The sequence below is a fragment of the Cervus canadensis genome, chromosome 2 (genome assembly GCF_019320065.1).
Source record: "Cervus canadensis isolate Bull #8, Minnesota chromosome 2, ASM1932006v1, whole genome shotgun sequence".
NCBI lineage: Eukaryota > Metazoa > Chordata > Mammalia > Artiodactyla > Cervidae > Cervus > Cervus canadensis.
This window is the reverse complement of record NC_057387.1, coordinates 51320475-51335008: the sequence shown is the minus strand read 5'-3', so window position 1 is coordinate 51335008 and position 14534 is coordinate 51320475. Positions and strand designations below refer to the sequence as shown.

The window sequence follows — 14534 nt, the reverse complement described above, 5'->3', positions numbered from 1 at the left end:
CCAGCAGTAAAACGCTGGTGATGAGTAAAGCAAGACCACTCGACCGCGTTGTTCTCTCCCCATGCGGAGGATAAGGACGCATATGAGAAAGAGGATGCTATTGGAGGCCCAGAATCTTAACTTAAGCCGCTTAGTTTGGTACAACCGTAAACTGCCACACAGGACTCGGCCCAGCAGCCTGAGGACGCAGCGTAAGGAAAGGTGAAGGGATTTCCCGCAAGCTCCACCCCAGGCTTCCCTGAAGATTCAAAACACATTATGTAAATAAGTTACTCTGGGTGTGCACGTGAGAAGGCGCTGGTCCGACACAGAAATACTGTACTTCCAAAGCCCCTTGCACGTGCACCTGGCCATTCCTAAGTCCCTCTGCGGTCTCTTGAAACCAGCCCTCGCGTTCCTAGCCCCAGCTCGACGGGCGCAGGGCACTGCAGGCTGCGCAGCGGTGGCTGTGCGGCACGGGCCGGGCGGCCACATGGCGCGCTCCCGGGCGATGGCAGCTGCGCTTTGTTTCCATCAGCAAGGGGTGAGTCACAGGTTCCCGCAGTTCCTAAGCCGGGCAAACGACTCGGGCCAAGGCTGCTGCAAATTTAACAGCTCGAGCAACCACCGAAGCAGCCGCATCCCATTTCTCCCCTTCCTACTCCTCCGCCACCGCCACTGCCGCTCGGCGGCCGCCACCTCCGCCTCCTGCCTCCGCCCAGTCCCCTCCTCCTTCCCCCGCGAACTTAGTCAGCGGTTCGCGCCGCCGCGCCCCGATTGGCCAGCGGAACTCGCCGCGTCACAATGGAGCCGGTTAGAGGCGGTGAGCCGGGCAGCGCTGGGGCTTCCCGCTGAGCCCGCAACAGCCGGCGCCGAGGAAGTGCGGGCGCGGGGCCGCCGCCGGCGCGCCCAGAGCGGCGCGGGGCGCACGCCGTGGGGAGCGCCGGCGCCCGGGCCCAGAGGCGCGCAGATAGGTCCGGGCCGGACGTCCCCGGTCACGGAGAAGGAGCGGAGCCGATCCAGGTGATGGAGGCAGAGAACCGGGCGAGGGGACGCAGCAGGTGGGGTTGGCCGAGCAGGTGCGGTTACCTGTTCTCGCCTCACCTGAGAGCCGGGCCTGCGGGCAGGTGGCTGGGCGAGAGAGATGAGAAGCAGTTTTGCCACTCCCTTGTCTCCGGGAGAGTGGGAGTGATGCCCGTGACTCCTCCGGGGTGCTGGGGTCATTCGGGGCAGGAGGAATGGACGCTGCCTCCCCCATAATCGCGGCGCTACACCTGAGTGTGAGACCTCGGGGCGGGGCGGGAACCGGGTTCTGGTTTCACCGGGCTGGAGTCTCGCCCTCCTTAGGTGGGCAGACCCGTCCGGAGGGCGTCCGCGCTTGGGGCGCTTTCCTTTGCCCCCTGCCCTGGTGCTGTTCATTGGCATACATTTTTCTGCTCTTGGGAAACCTATCATACAGTTGTTCACCTACTGTTTGATGGTGGTGTTGGCACTCATTTGTTTGTTTGAGGGAGAAGGGAGCAACTTCTACCGTTTTCGGGAGAGAATCTTGAGTTTCCCCTTCCTAGGCTGCAGCTGAGCAGGTGCCGAGAGGTCAGAGGGGAGGAGGCTCAGTGTTGGCTCATCACTGTATCCTCAGCTGACTTCCCAAAGTCCATAGGTTGCCTTTAGTCAGATGACGTGTGTGGAAGACTTTTTTGTGGTCAGGAAGACCCTGTCGGCAGCCCCCTTCCCACCTCCCCCAAAAAAGGTCAAACCTGAACTTAAAAACCTACCCTTAAACTTTCTTGAATAAATCCGCCTTGCCAAAAACTTTTAAAAATCCATAAAAAGATACTGGTATGAAATTTTAATTTGCAGATAGGTTACCAACTTAAAATAGACAGTATTCACTTTTTTTAAAGAGGAAATGGTATGTGTCTTTATCAGACTATTAGGTGTCCTAAATCTTAGTTAGGTTGTAGTACACAGAAGCAACCAAACTGCAGTGTAATTATTTAATTACAATAACCTCCAGGTGCTGAGGTCGAACCTCCTGAGAACCCCAAGTGCTGTGTGATTTGTGAGTATCAAGGTGACTTCCTTTTACTCCTGGTTTCGTAGTCGACAGCTTCACCCTTGAAGGAATGTGAAATGACAGCCAATCCCGCAAGTGACTGGGCCTCTGATTTAAGACTATTCGTCCTAACATGTCTGATGTTCCTTAGTTCAGGTAATGAGGGGGACAGAGTTGTCTCCGAGTGTGCAGTTGAGTCATAATACCTACTATCCATCTACTACATGTTAGAATTAAATTTTGTATTGTTTGAAACGTGTTCTTCTTTTCTTAAATTAGAAAGGTGTCCCAGCACGTCCAGCCTAGTGTGAAGCATGTGGAGATTGATTTCATTTGACTGGTTGTTAGGATTTGCTTTATAAAGACCATTGCCCTCCCCACTGCTGTTTCATTCCTCTGAAGGCTCGGAATGAAAAGGGTTGTATTGAATATCACTGAAAAAGGGTATCAGGTCTTCTAAAGTGTTTTTTTGTTTTTTGAAAGAGAATTTATTTTTTAAAGCAGTTTTAGGTTCACAGCAGAACTGAGAGTAACTGCAGAGAGTTCCCATATACCCCCTGCCCCCACTCATGCATAGCCTCCCCCATTATTAACATCTCCCACCAGAGTGGGACACTTGATACAGTCGATGAAGCTACATTGAGATGTCATCATCCAAAGACCATAGTTTAAGAGTTCACTCTTGGTGTCATACATTCTGTGGATTTAGCCCACTGTGTAACAACGTGTATCTGCCATTGTAATACCATCAAGTATGATCCTATATTGTATGATCACTACCCTAAAAATCCTCTGTGATCTTCCTGTTCATTCCTACTGCCTGCCTAACCCTTGGCAACCACTGGTATTTTCACTGTGTCCACACTTTTCTTTTTTCCAGAATGTCAGATAGCTGCAATCAGTCTGGAGCCTTTGCAGATTGGCTTCTTGCACTTAATATTATGCATTTAGGTTTCCTCCATGTCTTTTCATGGCTTGATAACATATTCATTTTTTTTTTTTTAGCACTGAATAATATTACTTTATGGCTCTAGATTTTTTTAGACTGTGTGGGTATTTTCCTGTAAGTGGCTTGAAATTTGTGATTTTTTGTTTGCTGGTGTGGAAGGTTGGAAATATTTTAATATGTGAAAGATTCTTGTTTGAGCCGAAATTTTTATTTATAGACAAGTTTTTGTAATTTATGAATCTATTTTGATGGTATCTGAATATTTTTATTTTCTTTTTGATTTTTTTTTTTTTACTGCCCATAAAAATAGCCTATTTAATCTAATCTCTGATGTTCATGTACTTTCTCTCAAGTTGAATTTCCAATTTTTTTTTTCTCTTTCCAGCATCCTTCTAGCATATACTGGTATTATCAGAAACAAATGTATGCTGACTCTGTCCTGTTACCCCAGACTCAATGGCTTGGTTTCCAGTGCCTTCTATATAGCGTGTACCGTCTGCTTTCTTGAGTCAGGGAGTACTGCTTGTTCTGCAAACATTACAAACTATGACCACTCATGAGGAATTTGGGAGGCCCAATTATAGTGTAGAGTTTCTTTAATGAGTTGTAAAGTGTATTCTAATTTCTGTCATGTCTGTTTTCATATCGCTGCCTTTTCTTTTATTGCTTTTGCTCACTTGCATTTTATTTCTCATCTATCTTTTATAAATTTCCTATGTGCCTTTATTATGACAGGTTTTTACCAGGTGTTTAAAATAATGTCTTTGGCAGACATAACAACTTACTTTTTCCTTTTCTGGGTCATTAAGATTGATTTTAAATAAAATTAGTCCTGTCTGCAGTCACTGAATCTGTCTGCTAAGTTCTTATCAGTGCTGTTCATTTAGAAATTGAACAAAGGGAAATAATAAACTCCCTGTTCTATGACTTCCTCTTATTTAGGATTCTGCTCAATTGCAACAGAATTTAAATTCACTTCTTCAATGCTGTTGTGAACGCGTGTAAAGGAAATGAATAAAAATGAGTTGTCAGAGGTTCAACCTTGACCTTTCCTATTGCCTTTTTGGCCCTTAAGCCTTGATGTGGGTCATGTGATTCTGCCTGGTTCTTTCCAGACTCTGTATCTTTGAACTTCATCTCCTGCTTCTTCAGTTTCAGGGTTCCTTTAATTCTTTGTTATGTTTGTTTCATCCTGTGGCCATTTTCAGGGCTTTGTTCTACAATGCCTACTTCTTGGTCAACAGTATCTGTCAGAGACATTATCAGCTACAAAGCTTCTATTTCACTTATCTTTCCAGCTCCACACAGGTGACTGAGATCTTCCTCTGCCCATCTCTGATGGAGACTAAAATCTTTACTGTCAAGTAGCATATTCCCTTTGATGGTCTGTCAGGTAGGAAGATTTGAGAGTGTATTCAAACCTTCCTTCTTTTCTTCTGTCATTTTTTTTTTCAGCATGTTTACACTTCCCCCTCAGATCTATTGCAGATTATAATCAAGAATTCTTCAGGCTTCCACCTAAGAGCATAAGCTATGCAGATTGATGGGCCTGGATTTGAACCCTACGCTGTATCACTTTGGATGAGTTACTGGATTAGTTAAGATTAGCTGCCAGTTACAGAGACCACAAAGAACAATAGCTTAATTAAACAAAGCAATGTTTGTTTCTCTTTCACGTTAAAAAAAAGTTTGCAGAGAGACAGTCCAGAGCTGGTATTATGATTTTGCAAATCTTTTCAGACCTAGCCTGGTTCCACCTTTCAGAACCCCAAACATCAAATCAGACCCTCAATCTCATGATCCAAAGGGGAGCTTAGGCCGTCACATTCAGGTTCCAAGTTTAGAAAGGAAGACAGAAGGAAGGAAGGAAAGAGGACGGGGGAAAAGCAAGAGCCCAGGATCTCTTAAGGAAATTTTTTGGAGGCTGTCATACACTTCTTATTACATCTCATTGACCAGACTTTGAGTAATATGACCTCATCTAGCTTTTCACTTTCACATGTTGGAGAAGGAAATGGCAACCCACTCCAGTGTTCTTGCCTGGAGAATCCCAGGGACGGCGGAGCCTGGTAGGCTGCCGTCTATGGGGTTGCACAGAGTCAGACACGACTGGAGTGACTTAGCGGCAGCAGCTAGGATACAGACTAGGGAATATTGTCCTTACTTGAGACAGTCTTAAGCCCAGCTAAAACGTGGGAGTTTTGCATCCTTAGTAAGATAGAGGGAAAGAAATATTGGAGTAGTCAAACACCACTGTTATTCTACACCTCTTTTTTCTTGACTGTTATTACCCATCTCACAGGAGTCTTAAGATTAAAAGAAATGTTAACATGAAAGCATATAATACAGTATCTGGCGTAAAACAAGCTTTCAGTAAATGTTATTTCATATTCCTCCTTACTCATTTTTCATAAATTATTTCATTTCTCTGCTACCACATCATTGGTATCCAAATCCCATTTTAAATACTGGCCCCAATTGATGGTACTAGACTGTAGTCAGGTTCCTCATCATGGGAGGGAGCAACACATTTTGACTCAATGTCAGCATCTACTTCTTAGCTTAAAGGGTGGCTAAGAGTTAAGATATAGCTCTTGGAATCAAATATAGCTAGATATAAATCTTGGCTCTGTCACTTACTTAGTATGTAACCTCAGCCTCTTGCACCCTCAATTTCCTCATTTGGAAATTTGGAGTAAGATTCAGATATGAGGAGTATGGAAAAATTGTATTTAGAGTGCCTAAGAAATTGCGTGATAAAGTGCTAGCTTTTCTTTTAAAATTTGGCCCAATATAGGTGAACCTTTCAGAAAATGAACTCTTATTCCATTAAAAAGAAGTTTTAAATTTGGTCATCTCCATACGTATCTAAATGAGTGTTGTTAAATTTTTAGTCAGACTTTTTGAGAATTGTCCCCAAAATCAGTCTAAACCTTGAATAGCAGCAAAATCTTTGCTTTTTTAAAAAAACAAAAACCAGAATAGCTTGGCCTTACTTTCCTCAGCCTTGATTTGAATGATTTTGGCAGATCCACTTTCAGAAGCAGAATCATTTCCACCAGTGGGTTTATGTCATAGTCTTTTTTTTTTCAGCATCTGTTTGTTAAGCACCTGCTGTGTACCAGATATGACTATGCCAGGTTCTAGGGACACAGCAGTAAGCAAAAACATACATTGTCCCTGACACCGTGGGGGTTGCAAGGTACTAGGGGAGACAGGAGAGTCAATCACTGCAAATAAATGAAAAAAAAAAAAATGCCACTTAACATGGTCAGGAAGGAGATATACAAGTGCTATGAAAGTATGTGCAAATATCTTATGGTCGAAAGTTGAGTGGTGTCTTTAGGAGAAAGTCGGCCAGTGAGCAGAAGCAAAGAGGTGTTGGGTGAGTGTGGTTTGAAATGAGCTCTGCCATGAGATGAGCGTGGTCTGAGCATGGATCAGTGTCCCACAGGTTTCCAGCACCATACTGAAGAAGGCATATCGTTTAGAGCCATCAGTAAGATATGTATACATAATATATAACTTCTCCATGTGAGTCTCTGAAAGGGTCTACGTAATTCAGGAACAATTTAATTCTTTTATAATTTATTTGTGCTTTAGTGACAAGCTTTAAATTCAAATACCTTTTTTTTGATACACCAAGCAAATGCATCTGAGAAAATAGGCAGTAAAATAGGGTCTTTTCAGAGGGTCAGAGGATTGATCTGCATCTCCCTTAGCGAGTGGAATTTGAAGACGTTTGGCTAGACAGGGTTACATGAAAGAAGGTTGATAGAAGAATAGGTAACCCACAAAACAGCAGTGGATGATGACCACAGGCGGGGAGGCAAAGGCAGTGTTTTCCGGAGAGTGGGCTGCATTAGGGCCCACAGGCCGCCCAGCATCCCATCTCTCCAAGGCCTTCAGGCTTGCATAGGTAGGACCCAGCTTAGCACCTTGGCAGTGGTATACCATTTTTCCTTGTCCTTTCCAGCTGAGTTAATGGGGGCATCCTTTGCAAGAAGTGTTGCGTCTCTCGTCCCTTTGAGGGCCTCGGAGAGTGTCTGGGAGGCTCTGCTCCCACATAACATGTTAAGGCATGACTGAGCCTGCGGGGCAGAGCTGTCTGCCATTGGGCTTCAGGTTGTTTCTTGCTCTGAGCAGATAACATTTATGATGAATTTCGTCCATCTAAAAACTTTAAAGTTCATCTCTCTAGGCAAAACTGAGTTTGTTCCTGGCCCCTGTTTCAATGCCCAGATAAGCAACTGAGCAAGTGACTTGTCTTTGAAAAGTGTGTGTGAGTCATGATGCAGTTTCTAGATGTGCAGGGCTATGCTTGGTGGGCAGGTTCCCAGAGAATTTATGCTCTGCTTGCACTGCCCTAAGGGGCCGCAAGCCTTTTAACTTCACCCTCCCAGGAATGCCTTTGGAGCTGGGACTTCCTCTGGCTAACCAGTTGCCTGGTAGTTGGAATTCCTCCCTCAGGACATGCCAACCTTGTTACTACACCAGGGACTTCTCCATTGCCTGGACCCCTTCCCTTATGAGTCTGTGTAACTGCTTCCTTTTCAGGGAATAGTTGGCTCCAGTGACCTCAGAAATCCTTTCCCTGATCACCTCAGATAAAATACGTCTGCAGGCTTTTGGTTTATTGTTTGCTGCCCCCTTCCTACCCCTACCAGAATGTAAGTTCTGTGAAAGCAAGGATCTTGTCTCCCTAGTATACCCGCTCTTAAGCCTGGTAGGTAGTAAAACTCCCCAGACTGCTACATGTGGTTTGGGGCAAAAAAAATTAGCCCTTTGAACATAAAATGGGGATAATAGCACATGTGCTACCTGCCTCATGGGACAATGAGGAACTGGAGTTAGTGTATAACAAAGATACTCTCCCCACCCCAAACTTGCTGTTCATCTTTAGATTTCACATTTTTGCAAACAGCAATACCATTTACCCAATTATATAGCCCTAAATACTTAGAACTCATTCTGGGCTTCTCTTTGCTTTGTTCCCTATTAAACTGCTCTATAAATTATGGTAACCAGTTTGTCAGGAGGCCATATCCTTCAGGTCCCTCCCATCAGCACCCTTCCTTCACAGCTTCTTGACTGCCTTGAGTCTTTTCCAGGCCTGCTGCTTACTGCCTGCAACCAATAGTTCAGTTTGTAGTCTTTTCCAGTCTTCTATCCCCCAATTCGTTGTCCACATAAGAGGAAAATAATGATTATGAAAGGTAAATTTCATACCACCACTGCCTGGTTTAATAATCCTTTAATGACTTACTTTGTCAAAGCATCAAGTCCAAATGCCTTGGAGAGCCATTAGTAGTCTTCCTCTGCCTGCTTCTTCAACTCTCCAGTTTCACCTTTCACCCCTCCTCATGTCTAAATCACCAGCGCGCGCGCTGGTGGACACAGCATGCAGTCACAGCCCGTACACCAGGCATCCTAAACTGCAGTGCGAGGAGGAAGGTAAGAGGCAGCCAGATGGCTCCACTCCATGCCCCCGCCCCCTTTTTTAGCCTTTTTCTGTCTGTGGTGTTCATATCCCCTTGTCACCTGCCCATGTTTCAGCAATCAGTTCAAGCATACTTTTTCTGGAAGACGATTCCAGACCCTTCCCTCTGCCTACCACTTCCAAGAGCTCCTGATTCCCTTCTCTGTGCTACCTCCGAGCACACTTCCTATAAAGATTATTTTGTTTATCCTCTGATTGAGCGTCCTGAGCCAGGCATTATACTTGGCATGTAAATTGATATCTGGGAAAGAATTAGGCAATAAAACTCAGTATACTTATTATCCAGTCCAGGGCTTTGTTTCAATAACATACTTCTGACTGGTATTTGAAAATTTGGAAGGTCTCCTTGAAGATTGGAAGTAGGAAGAAGAATTATCATATATATGCCAGTAGTAGATATCAATTGAATGACCAAAATATTTTGTCAGTGAGCTAGTGTTTACTGAACATTTATTGTGTTCAGAGTTCTGAATTTGGCCATTTGCAGGACAGGGTTGAGTCAGCTTTTGGAACTTTCTAAAATAACTCTGGCTTTATCATTCTATCAGAAGTCAGAGTTTTAGATGGTCAGCACAAGTTCTTGGTTTACAGGCAGTTTAGAACAAAGTACCTGAATTGTTTTTCGTCCAGTACCCCCTAAAAGGATTTTGAAACACTATCTCCCCTCTTCATGTGTTTTAAAAGTTATATCTAAATTTTTTTATAGTTGTAAAAGATGGCACCTGTGATATGTAAATATTGATTTAGAAAGACATCTTTTCTAATGTACTCAGCGTAAGTTAAATACTAAAATGATTTTGTATCTACTATGCCATCCATTTAAAAAACACAAAAACAAGCTTGTTTAGAAAAGCTGGAAATTTTACATAGTTGTTTCCTTTGTGGAATGCATTTCATTCTTCTATAAAACTTACTCCCCATGTAACATTTTTATGTTTGAAAATCTTTCATTGAATTCCTTATCACACTCTTGTGACACACATATACACACAACGTATTTTTTGAAGTTCTTGTGACTATAAGGTTCTCAGTTTTACATAAAATTTCATTTGGATTGAGTTTTTATGATTTTGACTAATATACAGTTGACCAGAACAAGTATATTAGAATTTTGATAAATAATTATTAAGCAGAGGTAAAACTTTATGGGAAATAACTTCTCAATGAGATGCCTAGGACTTAAAAATATTTATGCATAAGTAAGTATTTCATATTGCTAGGATAAGATAGGCTTCATAATCAAGTTTTCTTTTTAAATGTAAATGCTTAAGACACTTTCCCATATGTATATGAAAATGAAGGCAATATAATTCCACTCTATTTTTTAAACTTCTGAGGTGTATGCCAAAATTACTTAGTAATTGATCACAAAAATGATTTTCCATGTTCTGCTGTCTGACTTGGTTAAATCTCCCTCCAGTGTTGTTTGAAGCAGAGAAATGGATACTTTCCCTTAACTCCCAAAAGGATGTTTCAGTCTTAAAAGTCATTCACTTTCTTAACATATATAACCCTACCGTTATCTCAAATGACCCTCAACTTGGGGCCTGGAGATTTTTACTCCCCAAGGCAGTGTACCATAAGCATACTCCTGAGAAATGAAAGGTTTGCCTTTCTTCTTATGGAGTGTGGGGAGAGGATAACTAAGAAAAGGGGAAAAGGGAGATGACCAGAAGGAACCAACTAGGCATCAGGTGTTCTGAAATAGATACTTTATTTTTTGGCTATACTGCAAGGCATGCTCAGGCTCTTTGTTCCCCGACCAGAGATTGAACCTGTGCCAACAGAGATTCTACCTGTGCAGTAGAAGCACAGAGTCTTCACCACTGGGCAGTCAGGGAAGTCCCAGAAGCAGATACTTTTAGACAGGGGTTAATCGGTGATCTGAAAGTAGATCCTACCAGATTACCCCTTCTTCCAAAAACAAAAGGCCTTCCAAATCCCATACCTCACTTTGTAGATCAATTGATTGGGTGCTGAAGAAACCTTTGCCCTGTCAAGTTAGCTGTCAACTCTAAGGGAAAATGCCCCTAATAAGCCAATTTAAAAATTTCTTCTTGGTGGACAGGAATATTCAATAGGGAAAGAACATGGTTAGAGTGAATCACTGTTTTAAAAAGACGTGATGAAAGCTAATTTGATACTATAGTGATGGAATCACCATTATCCACTTTAAGAAGTATACTCAAACTCTCCTAGAATATTTAGAAATACTTTTTATACCCATTGTTAGGTAGACTAGATACAAATAGAATGTTGGTAAAGATCAACAGATGCTTGACTGACAGTCACATAGGTCAGTAGGTGACTGATTTCTAATTAGTCCCATTGAAAAAATTTTTCCTGCAGCGTTTTATCAAGAATACTAGTTTTTTGTTTGTGGTTTTTTTTTTTTTCCCAAAGAGGAGGTTGTGAATTAAATGCCAAACGATTTGGTCCCAAGCTAGGTTTAGGACTTTTTTTTTCTTTGCAGATTAATGCATTCTGAAGGGAGAGGAGTTGAGCCTGGGCCATCATCCCATTGATTAAGAAGTCTTTCCTGGGGTCCTGTTGATCCTAGATGCTCTGGACACTATGTATGTAAAGACACTGTTCGGAGGTCCGCTGTGCCCTTGCCTTCTCCTACCAGTTTGTAGCAAATCTCTCCTGAAACACTTACAGAGCCCCCACTGCATTACTTACTATATTTTTTGATGTTGCTTCTAATATACTAAAGCATTTATACTCACATTTATCCTCCTGATGACTTGTGGAAGACAGGTCAAGTATTATTCCCATGATGCAACTATACATGCTGGGTTTATAAAGGGATATGTGGCTTTTCTCAGTACACTCCACATGTTAGCTGCAGATCTGGTACCTGATAAAGCAACTTTTTCTATGTATATTGGCTGCTTCCTTTTTCCAGTCATTTTATAGAAGGCTCTAAAGATTGGAAAACTTGCTGTAAAGTGGTCATATAAAAATTAAGATAAATATGCTCATAAATGGTTAGTAGAGTACATTGTTCTTAGCAGGCCCCCAGCTTCTTTAAAAAGAAAAAAGATGTATTTGAATTTTGAATCTGCTTTTCTTCATTTTATGGATTAAAAAAATTTTTCAGTATTTTTGGGGGCACTTATTATTTGCCAGGCATCACGCCAGCCCTGGGAATAAATCCAACAATGAAGAAAACACAAAAAACATTTTTTTTGCATGGAGTGTACATCCTAGAGGAGGGAAGATAGAAAATAAGCAAATCTGACATACAGTATTGATCTTAACGAGTATCTCTTTTTAACTTTTTTATATTGTACGTATCCTTGAGGGTCTTTCCCAGAATAATACAAGACATATGCATAACATTTTAACATGCCTTGAAATCATCCTTACAACACTTTAAGTTCATTATTTCTGTTCTCAGTTTTTCTTTTTACTGCTAAGACAGTAAGGTTGAAAAAAGCAAAGTGAAAATCATCCAGTATCACAACTAGTTGGCTTCCCTGGTGGCTTAGCATTAAAGAATCTGCCTGCAGTGCAGGAGATGTGGGAGACTTGAGTTTGATCCCTGGGTCAGGAAGATCCCCTGGAGAAGGAAATGGTAACCCACTCCAGTATTTTTGCCTGGGAAATCCTGTGGACAGAGGAGCCTGGCAATCTACAGTCCTTGGGGTCTCGGAGTCGGACACAACTGAGCGACTAAACAACAAAGTTGCTAGATTGTTAAACTCAGTTTAGTCCATGAAGTGTCTCCTGCTTTATGTCTGTGTGTGTGTATACTGCTTTTATTTATGTAGAAAACCTCCCCAAGTAGCTTATGTGGCTAAGTGTAGCTCCTTTTCCCATTTCCTGACCCATAACAACATAAATAATATCCCAAGTATTCCAAATGTCTTAGAAATTTTTCAATGAGGAGAACTCAGGCTGGTAGCAGAAAAGGAAAAAACAGAAACAAAAATGGAGATCTTGGAGTGGGAAGATTTTCTTACAGACCTGATAGGGACTAACAGTGCCTTTGAAGGTCTGTGTACAGATACCAGAGGAATTGGTGGTGGGAAAGGCCTTGTCCCAGTTTCAACAGGGACAGTGACTCCCTGGGGTGACACAACAGTTACCCTCACCAACCCACCCAATGATTTCCTCTTTGGACATTTTATACAAAAACTTCGAGGATAATAAACTTGTCAGTTTCAGGAAAATATTCATTGTGTCAACTTATCTTCCCAGCCACACTTCGTCACAGATGTCTCAACTTTCAGTACTATGAAATAACCAAGAATTTTAAGTAGTAATCGGAATGAGTGTGTAATTTTCAAAATTGGGTACTGTGTAAAGGTTTTGATTTGCATGCAAGATTTTCTAATAAAATATATCTAGCTTTTAAAACCTTCAAAACTTACCAACTCCACCTCCTACAAAACACTGATATTTACTGAAATTTTAGGCTGCTTTCTATTGTTGCTCTCTTAAAGACGAAGAAAACCTACTTTTTTCCATTAGAAGTTCCCCTTAATGTTGTGTTGTTAGAAGAATTGTATCCTCTTCTCTCTTAACCAGTGAAAAGCCCTTTCTTCCATATTCCCCATCCCCACCTCCATTTCTGGGTATTTCTAGCCTACTTTTCCATCTGTGTGCCTTGTTACTATGGTGATGGGCACCATAGAAATGGAGAACAAAGCGGGTGTAATAAGCATCTCCTACATGGTTCACAGTGCTAAAAAGGGATCTCGGTTTTTTCAGGCTTGTTCTTTATTGGTGGTAGAACTGGACCAACCCGACTGGGAGAGGGCACTGGGGTTATGAGCTGACTCAGGCCCTGCTTTTCCCATTGTTCTCTTCCCCAGACCTTTCTTCACCCAGAGTCATGAAGGTGAACAAAGAGTAATGGGGGCTCGTGGAGGGGATGTAGTACAGAAATTAGTGCCATAGAGTCACCGCATTGCGAAAGACAAATCTACTGAAGCATATTACATGGGAGGGAGTCATGAACTGGTTTTAAGGTTTAGCAGTCGTCAGTCCTATTACCTGAGTTAGCATTGTTCAACTCTACCTCACATTAGAGATTTGCCAGCCTAGATTTTCCTGCCTTCAAGATGCTTAGCCTGTATTAGACTTTTTAAAAAAAAAAAAAAAAAGAATACAAATTTATCTTAATTACTGATAGCTTGCAGTATTTGGTCCCATCTGTTTGAATTTTTTAAAATCAGAGGTTAAACTAACGTGTACTTATTTTGCTTGTTTTAGAATTACAATTAAATACTTCCCCTGCATTGTGGAAATTAGTATTTTCTGTAAAATGTGGGAGAAGGTGCCCACAGGTATTTACTTTTCTTTTTAATTGGAGGATAATTGCTTTCCAGTGTGTGTTGGTTTCTTCCATACAACAGTGTGAATCAGCTGTCAGTATACATGTATCCTCTCCCTCTTGGGCTTCCCTTTAAACCTTCCGCATGCATGATCATTCTTTAATACATCTTCATGTATCAGATTCTTGGACAACCATAAATGAAATACCCAAAGATTAAATAAAATATTCCAGTTAATCAGTTCCATCTTCTGGATGGTTATTTCTAAATTTTTTAAAATTATGTTTTAAGTTTTACATTGCTCATATTTTATGTCTGTGTTTTATGTACAAGGGAAAAAATTTAGCACAGTGCTTTAGTATATAAAGTCATAGAACATGAATCAAATTTGGAGCTAACAAAGATGAACATTCTGTTTCTCTGTTATGTTGTAGCATGAAGGCCTGAAGTTCTTTTTGACTCTAAATTCTTGTTTCTTTGGTCACATGGCTCCTTTCTTTTTGCCTGATGAAATAGTATTTTGCCAATTTTATCTGCTATAATGGCTCTTATACTGATGTGAAAATAAGCTCGAAATCAACCTCACACTGTGTGTGTTTTAAGTATAGACCGAGTGTAGCCCTCCCTGCCAAAGTCAGCTCTTCCCCTTTGCGTCGTGAGCAGAAGAGTGAGAGCACCAGAGGCCAGAGCGGGAGCTGGAACTTTGAAAATCATAGCTTCTGCTACAGCAAAATGCATCTGTTAGAACCTAACCCTTAAGGTGAT

At 41.8% G+C, this 14534-nt stretch overlaps 1 protein-coding gene across 4 annotated transcripts in view; it reads left to right on the top strand.

Annotated features, from left to right (window-relative positions):
- The first annotated feature begins 470 nt into the window (after positions 1-470).
- LRRC8B (leucine rich repeat containing 8 VRAC subunit B) overlaps positions 471-14534 on the top strand; it is a 65082-nt gene continuing 51018 nt past the window's right edge. The window contains exon 1 of one of the 4 annotated variants that reach the window (XM_043460721.1): positions 471-523. The gene's annotated coding sequence lies outside the window, so the exon portion shown is untranslated. Of the gene's footprint in view, positions 524-783; positions 1041-2043; positions 2192-14534 lie in introns of those variants that run through there. The other 3 variants (XM_043460717.1, XM_043460718.1, XM_043460720.1) reach the window with 3 other exon arrangements.